The sequence below is a fragment of the Macadamia integrifolia genome, chromosome 1 (assembly GCF_013358625.1).
Source record: "Macadamia integrifolia cultivar HAES 741 chromosome 1, SCU_Mint_v3, whole genome shotgun sequence".
Taxonomy (NCBI): domain Eukaryota; kingdom Viridiplantae; phylum Streptophyta; class Magnoliopsida; order Proteales; family Proteaceae; genus Macadamia; species Macadamia integrifolia.
The window spans coordinates 3,587,835-3,592,788 of NC_056557.1; the positions used below are offsets into that span (position 1 = coordinate 3,587,835).

At 38.2% G+C, this 4,954-nt stretch overlaps 1 non-coding gene across 1 annotated transcript; it reads left to right on the top strand.

Moving 5' to 3' along the window:
• Nucleotides 1-2,087: 2,087 nt before the first annotated feature.
• LOC122086590 lies at nt 2,088-2,194 on the top strand. Its single transcript, XR_006142484.1, has one exon. It is a non-coding gene; the product is annotated as a small nucleolar RNA R71 (small nucleolar RNA).
• Nucleotides 2,195-4,954: the final 2,760 nt, after the last annotated feature.

The window sequence follows — 4,954 nt, forward strand, 5'->3', positions numbered from 1 at the left end:
AGAAATTATTACAGGAAGAGTCTGGTCAGGCCCTAGGAAAGCATATCTCAAATTAGATGGCAACTCCTTAAGATCTAGCTTAGGGGCCTCAACTATGGAAGGTTTGGGAATGGAATTGGAAAGGGGTCCTAAGGGCTCCACAAGTGTGTGAAGACTCAAGACTTCAGAAAAGAAATTTTCACTATCATCATCCAACTCATCCATACACTCTTGGAATTCTGAATCAAAATCAATATCAAAGTTGGTAACTAAATCATCAGAAAAATCCAGAAAATCCTCAAGCATATTGATCTCTTCTTCCATATGTGGTTGCTTGCCAATCCTAAATTTGTTAAACTCAACAGTTTGGTTACCAAAAGATAATCTTAGGAAACCATTTCGGCAATTGATTAATGCATTACTGGTAGCCAAGAATGGTCTTCCTAGAATTATTGGGATCTCATCCTTGGTTGAGAAGGGATTAGTATCTAACACAATGAAATCAACAGGGAAAATAAATTCCCCCACCTTTAGTAAGACATCCTCAACCATCCCTTTAGGAATCTTAACAGACCTATCTGCCAACTGAAGTGTAGTTCCAATGGCTTTCAATTCTCCTAATCCCAGTTGCTTGTACACATAGTAAGGTAAAAGATTCACACTTGCGCCAAGGTCAAGTAAGGCATGCTCAATATAGGTGTTGCCTATGACACAAGATATGGTAGGGCTCCCTGGATCCTTATACTTGGCTGCTATAGGCTGAGTAATTATGGAACTAATGTTACCTGCCAAGAACACCTTTTTGGGCATACTAGTGATACGTTTGTGAGTACACAAATCTTTCAGTGCCTTTGCATAGGCGGGGATCTGGGATATGGCATCCAAAAGAGGGATGTTTACTTCTACCTTTTTGAAGACTTCTAAAATTTTATCCATGGAGGCAGTCTTCTTTTTGTTTACCAAGCGATTAGGAAATGGGACAGGATGAACATAAGGACTGTTAGGGATTTGCCCCTGTTCAGAAGAATCATTTTTTGGTTTCCTCAACCAAATCATCTTTAGTTTCAGAAAAATCTTTAGGTTCATCAGACGAACCTGGAACAAGAGGCACATTTGTGTCCTCCACTGAAGAAGAGTTAACAGGAGTAATAGATGGGGAAGATTTAGGAATGCTCTGTAGGTACTCTCTACCACTTCTAAGGGCATAAACAACATTACATTGGTTAGAGGGCCCTTGTTGAGTCTGACCTTGTACTATATTCAGTGGTGCATTAGTTGGTCCTTGTAAACTAACAGGCTGATGATGCCTAGGGTTAGGCTCTGGTTGGCTGGGTAAAGTTCCCTTCTCCCTCTCACGCATAATTGAGACAACTTGGGTAAGTTCTCTCATAAGATTTTGATGGCTTGTCATGAGAAGGGCCATATTTTTTTCCAAGTCACTAATTCTACATGCCTCTCCAGTGTTGGTAAACCCAGGGGGTTGCTGATAAGATGATAGGAGAGGGGCCCTAGGAAAACTCGCTTGAGGTCCTACATTTGACCTAGGAAAAGTATTTTGGGAAAAAGATTGTTGTGCAAAGGGAGGCCTTTGGGGTCCAGGTTGACCTTGATTATAGAAATTGGAAGGTCCTGCTTGGTTGCCCTGATTCCAAGAGAAATTTGGGTGATTTCTCCATCCTGGATTGTATGTGTTACTATATGGATTATTCTGGTATAAGGCATTAACACTCTGATTAGAAGTGCCCCCAGAGGTGTTAGGGCATTCTTCTATGACATGTCCAGGGGACTGGCACCAAGCACAAATCTTAACCAAATTGACTGATGATGGCTCTCTAGGAACAATAGCCTCGATCCTCTTGATTAGGCTATCCAAATGGGCTTCCTTGGCTACTATCCCATCCACAAAATATCGTTTTCCTCCTATAGTTCTTTCACTCTCTTGGGTTGATTCCCACTCACGGGTTTTGTCAGCTAAGTTAAGTAAGAATTCCCATGCATTTCCTTCATCTGTAAAGGATGTGAATCCCTCAGGGCACATAGACTCTATCATTTGTTTAGTTGGGTAATCAATACCCTCATAAATTATTTGACATAAATGCCATAGGTCTAGGCCATGGTGAGGGCATTCTTGGAGTAGATCCTTGAATCTCTCCATAAGTTTGGAAAATGACTCACTAGGCTTTTACCTAAACTGAAGGATATCACTTCTAAGCTTATTGGTCTTATGAGTTGGGAAAAACTTCTTAAGGAAGACAACTGTGAACTGTTCCCATGAGGTTATGAAATTTGTGGGTAATCCATAAAACCACTTCTTAGCTTGGTCTTTCAATGCAAAAGTGATAAACCTAAGCTTAACAGCATCATCAGAAAGCTGTTGGATCTTAATTAGAACACATACCTCTTCAAATTCCCTTAGAAATACGTATGCGTCCTCAGAGGTCAACCCATGGAAGTGGGGCAACATAGTGATGTATTGAGATTTGAGTTCAAAATTATTGCCCTGGGCTTGTGGCAGAACTATGCAGGAAGGTTGGGCTGTTCTAGCAGGGTAGAACCTATCTTTCAGAGATTTAGGTGAAGGGTTTTGCTGTTGGTCTCCCATATTGAAGGGTTTTAAAGAGAGCAAACGTATAGGGTCACTACTTGTTGGATCTCTTCTTTCTAACCGATTCTTAGTATTACGTACCCACTTAACACTCATGCAACAGAAAAACTACCCACAACTAAAGTAAGACAAGCACAAAAGAATGGATAGCAAAACTTTTTTTTTATTATTATTTTTTTGATTTTTTTTTATTTTTTATTTTTTATTTTTTTGGTTTTTGGGAGCTTACCGACAGGGATCCGGGGTTGCTCAGGTCAATTCCTGAGGTACTGCTACAGGGCGAAACCTGTCTTTATCATACTGTGAGGCATGGCGACCTCCACTGATACAACTATTATTGCAAGTTGTTCTTCTCAGGAATTCAATAAAAGAAAAGGAAAAATATAAAACAAAGCAAACAAAGCACTCCGATTTACCAAAAGAAAGTGAAAAATAACATGGAACTGTCTCCCCGGCAACGGCGCCAAAAACTTGTTTGAGATTTAAAATGTAACCGCAAGCGTACGGATCAGTGTAACTACGGGTCGAACACAGGGAGAGCAGCCACCTTATTTTTTATTTCTTTTAATAATGCGAAAGTGAACTGATTAATGGTTGTAATCTAATTCTAATTACTATCCTAAAAATAACGTCCTAACCATTCGTCATCTAAGAATTTAAAGACGCAAGCCACGCAATTATAAATAAATAAATAAATAACTGAAAATAAACAACCCATGCAATTAAAAATAATAATAATAAAGGAAAAAATAAAAGCTGAAATAAAAATAAAGTAAAAGAAAGGGGATAAAGCTAGAGAGAGACTCACAAGCAGGTTTCTCTACTTAGCCCGAGGGATGCATCATAATATGAGCTTCCCTACTTGACCAGAGAGTTACTCTTACAAGGGTTTCTCTACTTGGCTTCAGGGAAAGGGAGACAATTAAAATAAAAGTAATAAATTGATGGTTCGATGGCTAGGAGGGGCAAAGCCAACACATACACTAGCCATGAACCTTGGGGGAAAGGGATAGCAATAATGTAACAACTGAAAATAAAAATCCTAAATTAAGAAAGAAAGGGTAGTCAGAAGAAGGAATGAGAGGGGGGAGAGAAGACTACTGAAGGAGCCTACTTACTTGAATCAATGCTTGAACTTGAAAAAAAAATTGCTCCACAGCTCGTGATCTTGTCACCTAGATCTAAGCCTAGAACTATAACTTAAAAAATTACATCTCATTTTCATAAATCATAAACATAAAAAGAACTGAATAAAAATAAAAGAGTGCTTGCATTAATTGACATAAAAAAACTATTACAAAAGTGATTAAAGCAAAAATAGAGAAGAACTAGAACTAAAGAGAGAAAGAGGAAGAGAGAGAGCAACTAAAGAAAACTAGAAGAAGAATGAATTGTGTCCTCCTCTTACATGAGTTGTATTTATAGGGAATGGAGAGGTAGGGTAACAATTTTCTCTTTCCTAAAAGAGAGAAACCCACAATTGATTGTGAGATCTTTTGAGTCCAAAAGTGCTAAGATGGAGGAGAGAGAAGAGAGAAATAAATTTTGAAAAATTTCCTATAATTTTTTGCTTATTTTCTTTCCTTTTATTTTCTAATTTATTTTTCTTCTTTTTTCTCTCTCCTAGGGACGATTTTTTTCTTCCTTTGTGTGATTTGGACAATCTTTGGTGATGATGTGGAGGAGAGAGAAGATTTGGACAATCTCTATTTCTCCCCTTTTTTTCTTTCCTTTTTTTTTTCTTCTCTTCTTGCTTCCACGATTTTCCTTTCCTTTTTTTTTTCTTCTCTTGTGCAAGAACCCTTCCACGATTTTGCTTGCTTCTAATTTGATGTGGAAATCCCCTCCATGCCCTTAGTGCTTTAAGTGAGTGAAAAGCAGGAAATCTTCAACAAATTCTCTAAAAAAAAACAACCATGAGATTCGAACTTGAGACCTCTTGGTGAGCAAGGGAATTTTGTACACCATAGCTCACCAACTAAGCTAGGTAGTTGTTGTTACCAAAAACAAATCTTTAATCACTTAAGGATGTGGTCCATTGATCCTTGTTGGCATTTGGAGTATTCCTTGTACCTCTGGGACAATTGCAAACGGGCTGGTTCTGCATCTTGGTTCAGTTCTGATCCATTATTCTTTTTCTGACCCGAAAAGAATAATCATTTGTACGGGTGACCAAACGAATGTGTACTTTTAATTGAACACGACCATCTTGCTCAGAATTTCATCCTCTTCACAACCATGAAAAGAAATAGGACCTCTTTACGTATAAAATTGAAGATATAGTGCCCGATAGTCCTTAAGGCCTTGAAAATATAAAACCTACAAAAAGAGTGTAAAACCCAAGGTAGCTCCATTCTAAATATGTAAAAT